This window comes from Herpailurus yagouaroundi, unplaced genomic scaffold (genome assembly GCF_014898765.1).
Source record: "Herpailurus yagouaroundi ecotype Mexico unplaced genomic scaffold, PumYag 180, whole genome shotgun sequence".
Classification (NCBI taxonomy): Eukaryota; Metazoa; Chordata; class Mammalia; order Carnivora; family Felidae; genus Herpailurus; species Herpailurus yagouaroundi.
In genome coordinates, this window is record NW_024412411.1 from 29,377,949 (window position 1) to 29,389,662 (window position 11,714).

Here is an 11,714-nt window from a genome sequence, read left to right on the forward strand (position 1 = left end):
CTCAGTTATAGCATTTTTAACTTCATTCTGGCTATTTTTACTTCTCTTACCTCTGCAGAAAGGCACTCTAATCTATTTTCGACTCCAGCTAGTATTCTTATTATCGTGATTCTAAATTCTGGCTCAGACATCTTGCTTATATCTGTGTTGGTTAAGTCCCTGGCTGTCGTTTCTTTGTACTCTTTCTTTTGGGGTGAATTCCTTAGTTTTGTCATTTTGAAGAGAGAAAAGGAATTAATGAAGTAGAAAAATTGAAATTAAAAAAAATTACAATTAATAAAATATTAAAATTAAAAATTAAAAACACACACACAAATTGAATAGATGATGCTAGATTGTAGGTGTGTTTTGGTCTGGGTGTTGAATGTGGTTTGACAGATTAGAGAAAAAAAGGGGGGAGAGAAAAAAAGAAATCATTTGAGAATTTGAAAAAATGAATATAGTGAAGTGGACAAAAATGAGATGATGGTGGTAAAATAGAATTTGAAAAAATATACACAAAAATAATATAGTAGAAAAAAAATTAAAGAAAAATATTTTAATAGAAATTAAAAATAAATATGATTTTTTTCATTTTTTTCTTTTTCTGTATTTAAGAAAAAAGAAAAGAAACAAAAAAGAGAAAAAAGATTGAAAAAGAAAAAAATCCTTTGAAAATTTGAGAAAGTGAATACAATGTAGTAGACTAAAGTAAAATGATGGAAGTAGAATAGAATTTGAAAAACATTTACATAACAGTAAAAAAATATAGTAATAAAAATGAAATAAAACTATTTTTAATAGAAATTGAAAGTAAAAATGAAGTTTTTTCTCTTTCTGCATTCAAGAAAAACAAAAGAAACAAGAAAAAAAGAAAAAGAAAGAAAAAAAGGAAATTGTTTGAAAATTTGAAAAGGTGAGTACACTGAAGTAGACCAAAATAAGATGGAAGTAGAATTTGAAAAAATTTACAGAAAAGTAAAAAATGTAGTAATAAAAATTAAGAAATATATTTTTAATAAAAATTGAAAATAAAAATGAATTGTTTCTCTTTCTATATTTAAGAACAAGAAAAGAATTGTAACAGAGAAAAAGGAAAAAGAAAAAAAAGAAAGAAAATTGAACAGATGAACCTGCCAACAGATTGAAGTAGGACTGACATTGTTTTGTTTTCCCCTAGAAGTCGGTCTATGTAGCTCCCTATAGTCCATAAACCAAGCCGGCAGTGAGACTTGTGATCCCGAAGAGCGAAGTTGGCCCATTTGGGTGGGGCTCAGTGTAACAGCTCTGCACTCCACTAGATGGTGCTGCTAGCCTACTGGGGTGGATTGTTGTGGGGTTCGTAGGTGTGTATGCACATGCACAGGAGCAGTGAAAATGGCACCACCCGGCCACCCAGTCTCTTCTCTCAGATCAGCAATCATGCACCCATCCTCTGTCTTCAGCTCTCATCCACTCCCCGCTTCTTCACTGTGACCAGGCCTCAGGCAGTACCTCTCTCCCAAGTTTTATCTCAGATGTGGCTGTTTTCCCCTGCCCCTTACTTCTGAAGGACTGTGGCTTTGATGCTTTCTGCCCCTCTGGGGGAGGGTCTCACCCAACAATGGCTGAATGGGCAATGGCCAAATATCGGCTGCACGCAGGTACGCCTGCTGGACCCTGTTGTTGCCGGTGCCCCAAGACTGCGGCCAGGTGCCAGCCCATCCCAGAAAATGTTCGTGAGACAGTGTAGCAGCAACATCTCAGGGATTATGGAAAATCACAACACACATCTGGCACCTGGCTTCACCCTTAATGACCTTGCCCCAGCACCAGTGAATGTGGCTGCTTTCCAGGGTCTGCTGGGACCAGGTAGCTTCAACAGTCCCTACCAAATGTCCTTCCAGCAGTGGAACTGCTTTTCTCCTTGTGGCCCGAGAACCTCCTGGACCCCACTCTGCTCCTGGGGATTCACCCTTCCCACCAGAGCACTGCCAGGTAACGAGCTGCGGGGTTGCAGCCTTTGCACTCCCCTTGTTTATAGTCTTTATGGAATTTAAACCCTCTCCTTTCTCCTTTCTCCCTTTTTAGTTTAGTCCTTGTGGCTCTTTCCAATTTTCCACTTTCTTTCCAGCTGCTTTTGGGGAGGGGTGATTTTCCCATATTCTCCCCCCTTCCCCAGTCTCCATCCTCTCTCCTCCTTCAAAAGCAGTTCCCTACCTTTTGCAGCTTCTTGCTCCCAAAGTTCACCTCTCTGTGCTGCATACCTGCTGAATTCTGTGGTTCAGGTTGTGCAGATTGTTGTGTTAATCCTCCAGTTTTCTAGGTGTGTAGGATGGTTTAGTGTTGGTCTGGCTGTATTTCATGGACATGAGACACACAAAAAGCTTCCATGCTGTTCCACCGTCTTGGCTCCTCCTGGGAATTTTTTGGCAGACAAAAGAGAAATGAACTTTGTTTACATTTTTTTAAGAGCAGATCCACAATCCAAAAAAACTTTTTGAACGGAGAGAAAAGCAGAATTTTAATATTGTATCAGTGTATTTTTAAAATCCATTTATTTCAACCTTAGTCTGTCCTAACCATATATAAATTTTTCCCCAAAGATTTTTTTACGAACCTTCTACAACTTTTCTTTGTATTTAGATTTTGTCCCAAGCCCTATTTTTTTCAAACAATCAGTCTCATTTTGGGCAAAATTACTTTCTTTTTAACCTTTAGCAAAAAATGCATTCCCATTCCTTATATCTTTTTTACATATCTCCTACTTTTCTGCAAACAGTAACTTTTCTTATTTTCATCAGTATTAATTATGTTTAGCAGAATTTTAACTCTTAGAAACCTTAGTCTCCAGTGAAAACTAAGTAGCAACCAACTATGGACTATCTGTTATAGTAGGATTTTTTAGATGGCAAATTTATGAATCAATTAAGCATGAAACAAGTTTTTTAACAGATTTAAATATTCTTAGTTCTTTTATCATAAGAAGCCAAAAGCACAAACCTATGTTTAGTGAGTAATGCTTTAGAATTTCATCCAATTTGGAAAAGGCCTAAATGTGCAATGAATTTAATCCAGTTTATCTCCCAAATAAAACCTTAAAGTTTTAGGTTACCAAGGGCCTTGGAAGCTATCTTAACAATTACCCATGAAAATCTTTGAGGAGAATTAGCCATCATTTTAAGTTGTCATTTTGTTAACAAATTGCAACAAAGATAACATGAGCTTATTTGACTTTTAGTAAGCTTAGGTAGAAGAATTTTTATATTTAATGTTGATAATTTTAAAGACGGGCCTATCTTAATTAAATCAATAAACTTAAAGTATTTTAAATAACAAGTATGTTCCATTTGAGTCCATTTAAAAGTCAAGCAATATGTTTACCATTGTCAATTTTTATTTGGGATATTGGTGAGGAAATTTGAAGTGGGTGGTTTAAGTTCAAGGGTGTGCTCCTTGCCCCTTGACAGTGATGGTGCCAGGGGCACCTAGAAGGTATAGAAGTCAGTCATGTAGGTTGCATCCCAGGGGGTGTAGAAGTAGGAGGAGGGAAAGAAAGGCAGAAGAAGTGAGGTGCCACCAACAAGGCTGGAGATGAATAAAAGCTCAGGGGACAGAGAAAGAGGTCTCACTGTCTTAAAGCCCGTTAGCTCAGAGAGATGAGCAGAGGCATAACTTTTTTATTTTTTTATTCTTTTTCCCCCAAGTCCTGCCAGCTATTTCAATCAGGGTTTTTTTGTAAAATATGAATAGCAATGTGGCATTCCAGGTGTGTAAATGAGAGATTTTTATTGGGCCAAGAGCATTTTTAAGCAGCACACTATGCACTCCCAATTGGCCATTTCAAGGGACCCCTCAGCAGGGTACTATGGGCATTGCTGATAAATTATAGAGAGCAATTGGGTCAGATCTTTGTCTGAAACTTTACATCCTGATGAGTGCAAAAGCATATGGAGTTGCTCCTTATGTATATTCTGCTGTTTAAATAGCTAATCCCCATGACAAGAGAACATGAAAACAAAATTAAAAGAAACAAGACAATGAGGGGTTTCTGCATGCCTGATTGGAACAGAAAAGATTAGGGATAAATTTTTCATCTCATGGTGGGCATTAAGTGCAGGTAGTTCCTACCTGAATGAATGTCATGGGCTTTCAGTGCTGATAGTTCCTACCTGAACAGCAGATGTCCTAGTCCTGTTTTTTGGTTTGAGAGATGAGGTTCACAGCAGGGATCCAGTTGTCTGCTGGTACCTGCTGGGGTGCCACTTGTAGCCAGGCACTGAAGAAAAAGTTCTCAGACACTGAAACTGAGCGGACATGCAGGGCTGTCCTCTGCTAGCAAAACAGCAGCAGCAGCAAACTTCACGTAATCTTTACTTCATGTTCACCTGTTATAAAGATCAAAGAATGTCAAAGCATGGGAGGTAAACACAAGGAGCCTCCAGACATAGATCAAACATACATCTGGTGTTTACATGAAAGCATGCAGGGAAGATGTACAGTCTCAAGGACTGCTACACAATTACAGTGGGTCATTCCCAGGCTCCTGGGAGATCATGGGCCTCTGAATTTCATAGAGCACTTGCGTTCTTGAGACCAGAACATCGCTGACATTTCAGCAATTACCCCATTCACTTCCCCAGGGCTTACAATGCACTTTCTAAAAAATAACTCCACACCCAGTAGTTTAATTTTGCTTTTGTTTTCCTTGCCTTAGGAAACATATGTAGAAAAATGTTGCTATGGTTGATGTCAAGAAACTACTGCTTGTGTTCTCTTCTAGTAATTTTATGGTTTCAGGTGTCACATTTAGGTCTCTAATCTATTTTCCGTTTATTTTTGTGTATGGTGTAAGTGGTCCAGTTTCATTCTTTTTCAGGTAGCTGACCAATTTTTCCAAAAACATTTGTTGAAGAAATTTACTTCTCCCCATTGTATATTCTTGCCTTTTTGTCATAGATTAATTGACCATAAAAGTGTGGGCTTATTTCTGGGCTTTCTTTTCTGTTCCATTTATCTATGTCTGGTTTTGTGCCAGTACCATACTGTTTTGATTACTAGAGCTTTGTAGTATACCTTGAAATCTGGGATTGTGTACCTCCAGCTTTGTTCTTTCTTAAGATTGGTTTGGCTACTCAGGGTCTGTTGGGGTTTCATACAAATTTTAGTACTATTTGTTCTAGTTCTGTGAAAAATGTTATGTGTATTTGGATAGGGATGCTTTGGGTAGTACAGACATTTTAACAATTTTGATACTTCCAATGCAGGAGCAAGGAATATCTTTCCATTTTTTTATGTCATTTTCAGTTTCCTTCATCAATGTTGTATAGTTTTCCGATCACAAGTCTTTTATCTTTTTATTAGGTTTATTTGTAGGTATTTTATTATTTTTTGTTGCAATTGTAAATGGATTTTTTTTTATTAATTTCTCTTTCTGCTACTTCATTATTAGTGTATAGAAACACAACTGATTTGGGGGTATTAATTAGCATATAGAAACCCAACTGATTTCTGGGCTTTAATTTTTGCAACTTTACTGAATTCATTTATTACTTCTAATAGTTTTTTGGTGGAGTTTTTAGGTCTCAGTTTATCTTTTTTTTATTTTATTTTTTATTTTTTATTTATTTTTATTTATTTTTTTTTCAACGTTTATTTATTTTTGGGACAGAGAGAGACAGAGCATGAACGGGGGAGGGGCAGAGAGAGAGGGAGACACAGAATCGGAAACAGGCTCCAGGCTCCAAGCCATCAGCCCAGAGCCTGACGCGGGGCTCGAACCCACGGACCGCGAGATCGTGACCTGGCTGAAGTCGGACGCTTAACCGACTGCGCCACCCAGGCGCCCCTATTTTTTATTTTTTAAAATTTACATCCAAATTAGTTAGCATATAGTGTAACAATGATTTCAGCAGTAGATTCCTTAGTGGCCCTTACACATTTAGCCCTCAGTTTGTCTTTTAACAATGGTTATATAAATTTCAAAAATGCTGGACTAAAAGAGTATTTGTAAAGGAATACAAAAAAAATAAATAAAAATTTTTGACTTAAGAACTTCTCAGAGTCTATAAGATGACTAAGAGCATTATGAATCTTCAAGAAGGAGATAAAGTATATAACATTTCCCCAAATGATTTACCACAAAATCTGTGGAGTCCATCCTGGGTTTTGCAGGGGTAACTTTCCACAAGGAACGCCTTGAGGACTGGCATGTGCAAAATTCAAAGATGAGTGAAAAGGATGTAGGATGCTGTACCCTGTTGAATAAGGAGTCTCAACTGAAATAAGGTTGATCCATTTTGCTCCTATCCATGCCACTTCCCTGCAGCCAGAGACATGAAAACTGGGAACAATTTAAAGTGCTCTGTTCTTCTCTGGCAACATGATAATGTTTAACTCTAGGTCCTGCCTTCGACTTTAAAAGTTGCCAGATCCAGACTGTGAGGTGTACAGTTAATTATTTTAGTTCCTTTTTCCAATCCAGATTCAGCTGAATCCCATCAGAAAACAAAGCTCATGGTGGCTGAGGAAAACAAGTCACAGTTTGAATTCATTTAGCACTGAAGGATAATGGATTATGTTCCTATCTCCTCTGGCAACCATAATACTTCCAAGTTTTTGCTAAAAAAACTGTCCCTGTTTATATGACACATAAGAACAACCATGAGTCCAGACTGCCCTTCTGTTTGAAGGCTTCCTAAGTGTGTTTTGTTTTCAAACCTATTGCACATTGAAATCTGACACTTAGCAATACTTACCTGGCAGGGGAGATACCATAATCACAAGGGTGGTTTTCCTAGGGCAAGGCTTATCTATTGCACTCTGGATGTGCTGACCCCTGCAATTTCCTCAAATGTGGGAAACTGGACTGCATAATTTGGGGTAGTGTGGGACTGTGTTCACACTTTCCCTTCGTTAAAAAAAAAAAAAATCTGAAATTTAGCAAACCCCTCCAGGATGCATATACATTCAGAAGCTTCCTGGTTGTGCTGTGGTCTAAACATAACCTAGTTTACTTTAGAGTGAACATCTTTGCCAGTTCCTCTCTGGAGTTAGGGGCTCATTTCCACATAGATGATCATGACAGACCCAAGTAAGGAAGACAACCTAAATCAAATGGAAAAGAATTAAGTGCTTGGCTGATACTCATCACAAATCCTAGAATTGAGGATTTGAGAGGAGTACCCTTATAGGATCACTTTTTGGCTTTCTTAGTCTTGAGGCCCAGTGTGACATTTGTACATAATTCCATTTTCAAATACCTCATGGTTAACTCAGGGAGACTGGTGTCAGAGGATTGCGATAATGTAAAAGAAATTGCTGCCACACGGTGGAGTACTCAGTTGTTATATGCAATTTCCTTTAAAACCTTCATAAATTTTCATCATATAACATGGAAGATGTATTTCAGTATATTTTTTACACTTATGTATTTATTACTCACTTCTTTTCGCTAGGATCTGAAGGCATTGATTTAGTCCATGAGTATGAGATTTTCCAGACACACAGACTTGCTTTGCCATCCCCACATCACTTATTCTGCATCTATGCCCGAAAGCAAATTATAGTGCTAATCCTATAGCAATAGAGCATTATAACATTCCTCTTTCTCCTTTAGCCCATTTTTTTTTGTCTGCAGAAGTGTCACGGTGTTGATAAAGTGTTTATATATCAGGACCCACAGATGGAAGGCTGCCCCAATGGTCTGGCCCAAATCACAAATCTAAACCTAAGTCAGCCTGACCTCAGGAGAAACATCTCACAGTCAAGGAAACCTAACATACAACAATCTCAATCCTCCAACTCAGCTTTAGAAAACTCACCTTATCCTAGAAAATAGGACCTCCTAGCTTTAATAGGAAATCCCTGATCCCCTAGCTAATTATGCCCAATCATGCCATATTTCCAAGTGTCTTCTTTTAATGCTCTTAAGAATGCTCTTGCCTAAATTCCTTGGAAAGTGTTTTCCACTGTTTCTAAGGCACTGTACTGCCCCAAATCCATGGATTATGTTCCCTTGAATAAAGAACATCAAACTCCTTAAAAAATTGGTATACTATTTTCACTTGACAGTTTATATGAGGATGCCTATTTGTTAAGGTATAACAGGCAGGCAGGGAAAGGGCCTGTGAAATGAGGGTTTGTGGAAGGTGTCATGAAGAAGGGACTAGGGAAAAGTGAGAATGGAATTAATGAGCATGTAAAGAACAACTAAAAGTAGGCAGAAAACCCTGTGTATTGGACTACCTAAGTTTCCAATTCAATTACGTGCATCAACCTGTGGCATAACTACATGGGTCTTTGACAATGCCTTTATCCTAAGGGAAACATTGGTACTTCTTGCCTACAAAAGATAAGAACACTCTAGCTAAATACATTTTCCAAGATCTTTTGTGTGTGTGTGTCCAAAAGGAAATAAAATTAAAATCACAGAGAGTTTTATAGGAAAAAATAATGAAATAAAATTAAAATGGGCACACAGACACTAATGGTAACCTCCTAGGAGCATTAGTAGAATGGCTGCAAGGTAGACAGTCAGAACTAGGAGGCTTATCCCTTGGCATGGAGTGTGAGACGATTGGGGAGATCCTGGAAGGAATACACACTATTTGGATGAGATGGTTCTTTTACCTATCAGCTCTTTTCTAATTGATTTACCAGGAGGGGGAAATTGAGATTACGTGTGGAAAGCCATTGCATTATTTAGTACAGTGTTCTTATTTCCACTAACTGAGAAGTTTTCCACAATTCTTATTCTATAGCAATGGAGTAAATTTCCTTATCTGTATTGCATCTTGTAATTTTTGTGCACAGATGTATTATCACCATTAACACTCTATTTTTTTTTTAATTTTTTTTTCAACGTTTATTTATTTTTGGGACAGGGAGAGACAGAGCATGAACGGGGGAGGGTCAGAGAGAGAGGGAGACAGAGAATCGGAAACAGGCTCCAGGCTCTGAGCCATCAGCCCAGAGCCTGACGCGGGGCTCGAACTCACGCACCGCAAGATCGTGACCTGGCTGAAGTCGGACGCTTAACCGACTGCGCCACCCAGGCGCCCCAAACACTCTATTTGATTACTTGCCTGCCTTCAGTATTAAACTAATCCTGGATGCACAGGTAGCATGCCATTTTTACCTTACTTTCTCAGTGCCTAGCACAGAGCCAGGTATTTGATAATAAATCATTGATGTTTGTTAGATTTAATCGAATTGAAGGTGGTCATAGTGGGAATGGAGACAGAAAAGAAAAAGGTGTAAAATCTACTTTCTTTTCATACTCAGGAAATTAAGGACAGAGTTCTTAGAATCATTAAGCTTCATTTTCCCACCTGCAGCCAGAAACCTGTTAGCTCCAGTTAAGTTTGTGCAGACATGCAAGCAGTAACCACACACCCTACCTCTTTTATAGCTTAGATTAAAAGCCAAGTCTATCTCCATAGTTCACAGCCTGAACAAGCCAGTCTAGGTTTGTACCAGGCACCAGCTGCTCTTTGTCCTTGTCAAACAGAAAAATAGATACATGACCTATAGAGCAGTCACAAATTATAGTGCTCACACTACCCAGAATAGTACAAGCTGTTCTTTCTTTTTTCAACAATCAACCTAGATGTGGAAAACCTGTGCTCTTCCTGACCCTTCAAGGCCTCTAGGCCTAACTTTCTTTTTCTAAATTAATTAAGGTTGTGGAAAGCCACTGTTGCTGATGGGAGATGATTACACACACAAGCAGATTTTATCATTAATCTCTCCCTTAAAAACTATACTCTATTTTCCATGGCTCAGTTTCATCTATTACTCCTAATTAGAGCCAGCTCCTACTTGCTCAATTCACCAGGTATTTATGAAGCATCTTATGAGTGTAAGGCTGTGTCTATAACAATTGGCTGGAAAAGGACAAACCTAAACATAATCTATGCTTGATCTTCAACATTATCATTACTGATCCATATAAGTGGGACAGCTCAAGACCATGGCAGGAGGGGCAGCTGCGAAAGGCGATAACCACCTTGTTACTGTTTGGGATTATTTAAGTAGAGATTTCAATCATTCATTCATTACTTCATATATTCAACCGGCAGTTATTAAGTGCTCAATGTAAACAGAAGACTCTGTATTCTATGTCTCCGTAAAGAGAAGACACTGTTCTATTCCCATGTCCAGTAAAGTGGCTGAATGAGAATATAGAATTGGTGGTGGTGCTTGGGGAATGACTTTAGAGGTATGATATTCTATATCAAAGTTCAAACTCTCTGACTCTCCTGATAGAACTGGGCAAAGCTGATTATTCACAGACTGATTCTTCCTGTTTCAAAAAGTAAATTAAAGCTATACCAAGAAAGATAACATGAACTATTTTCCCTCCGGGGTTTTACTTATTCATTTTTTATATTTGCTAGTGAGTTTTAAAAAAATCCTTCAAAGATAGTTTCAAAGTTATTTGTATCCAAATAAAGCTCAGATTCCTATTTGCTTAAAGGAAAATTGTCTTTATCATCTCCTGAATTTCATGGGAAGCAGATGCAGAGGATTTATGTCCTGAAAAGTTTGGAGACCTCTCCTCTGAACCTCTTCCTTTAGGCAAGCTGGGTGGATATCCTGAGTGCATTACCACAGATACAGAGAGGGGCAATGGCACCCTCTAGTGGCTGACCAAAAGACAAAATCAAGCTGTTTTTTTGCTGCCATCCTTGCCTGGCAAATTGAAAGCTAATTTGTTCTTCACCTAACTTCACTGCTGATAGGAGCAACTTGACCTGAGTTTGGTGATTACTTCAACACTTTTACTCTTGGAGATAGTCTCTTCTTTTGACCATTATATGCTTGCATGCATAAAGTACTAGCCTTGGCATTTAAAAAAACCTGGTATTAGAATTCTAGTTTCAAACAAGAATGATGATTATTTCTTTTCTCAAAACCTCTATATAGGGACTTCTGTGAAGATTAAAACCAGAAAATGTGTGAAGAGATCACATGACACACACACCCACTGAAAACTAGTACACATTAAACAAATATATCTAAGAGGACTACTCATCTTTTTTTCCCTTACTCTGGAATCAGAAATTCAAATTTAATAGCCTGATGGAATACAAATGTATGAAAAAAGAGTGATTCTTGGCAAACCTTTTAGTCATCTTTAGAAAGAATCAAGTTAAAATGCTCTTCAAGAGGAAGTAAATAAAACCTACTCTATACACTTTTCAGAACCTTCTGTGTATACTGTTGATTAGTTGTAGAGCTTAGCCTCCAAGTTCTTCTTACTAAGGAACTGGGTTTTTTTTAACCCATGTGTTGAGGGAATGTAAAGGAATTCAGATTACACCAGCAGCAAAATTGAGAGTCTGACCTGAACAAATGGGACTTTTGGAACAAACCAAAATAATAATTTTGCAAGTTAATTATTTGTTAACTTTGGACATGTCAGTTCAAAACCTGGGCTCTGCAGACCTCTGTTGTCACGACTCTCCTGAGGAACTAGCATTTTTGAGGGACTGTGATAGTGTATGGGGTGGGAACTGACGGGGGAGCCAACAAGGTATCCTTCCATTTGTACAACACTACTATATGCCCTGTGCAATACCTCCAAACATGTATAAACCACACTCTGTCCACAAAAGCAACCCCAGCTAAGTGAATTAAAGACATTTTGATTCCAACACCTTCACTCCTTCCACTTCACTGAGGTTTTCAAACATACTTATATTTAATTCCTAATTCTTACACAAATTAGCTCTATGGCCTTGAGCAAATTA

At 38.0% G+C, this 11,714-nt stretch overlaps 1 non-coding gene across 1 annotated transcript; it reads left to right on the forward strand.

The window, feature by feature from the left end:
* Window positions 1–6,708: 6,708 nt before the first annotated feature.
* Window positions 6,709–6,872, forward strand: LOC121039557 (U1 spliceosomal RNA). The gene has a single exon (XR_005794838.1). It is a non-coding gene; the product is annotated as a U1 spliceosomal RNA (small nuclear RNA).
* Window positions 6,873–11,714: the final 4,842 nt, after the last annotated feature.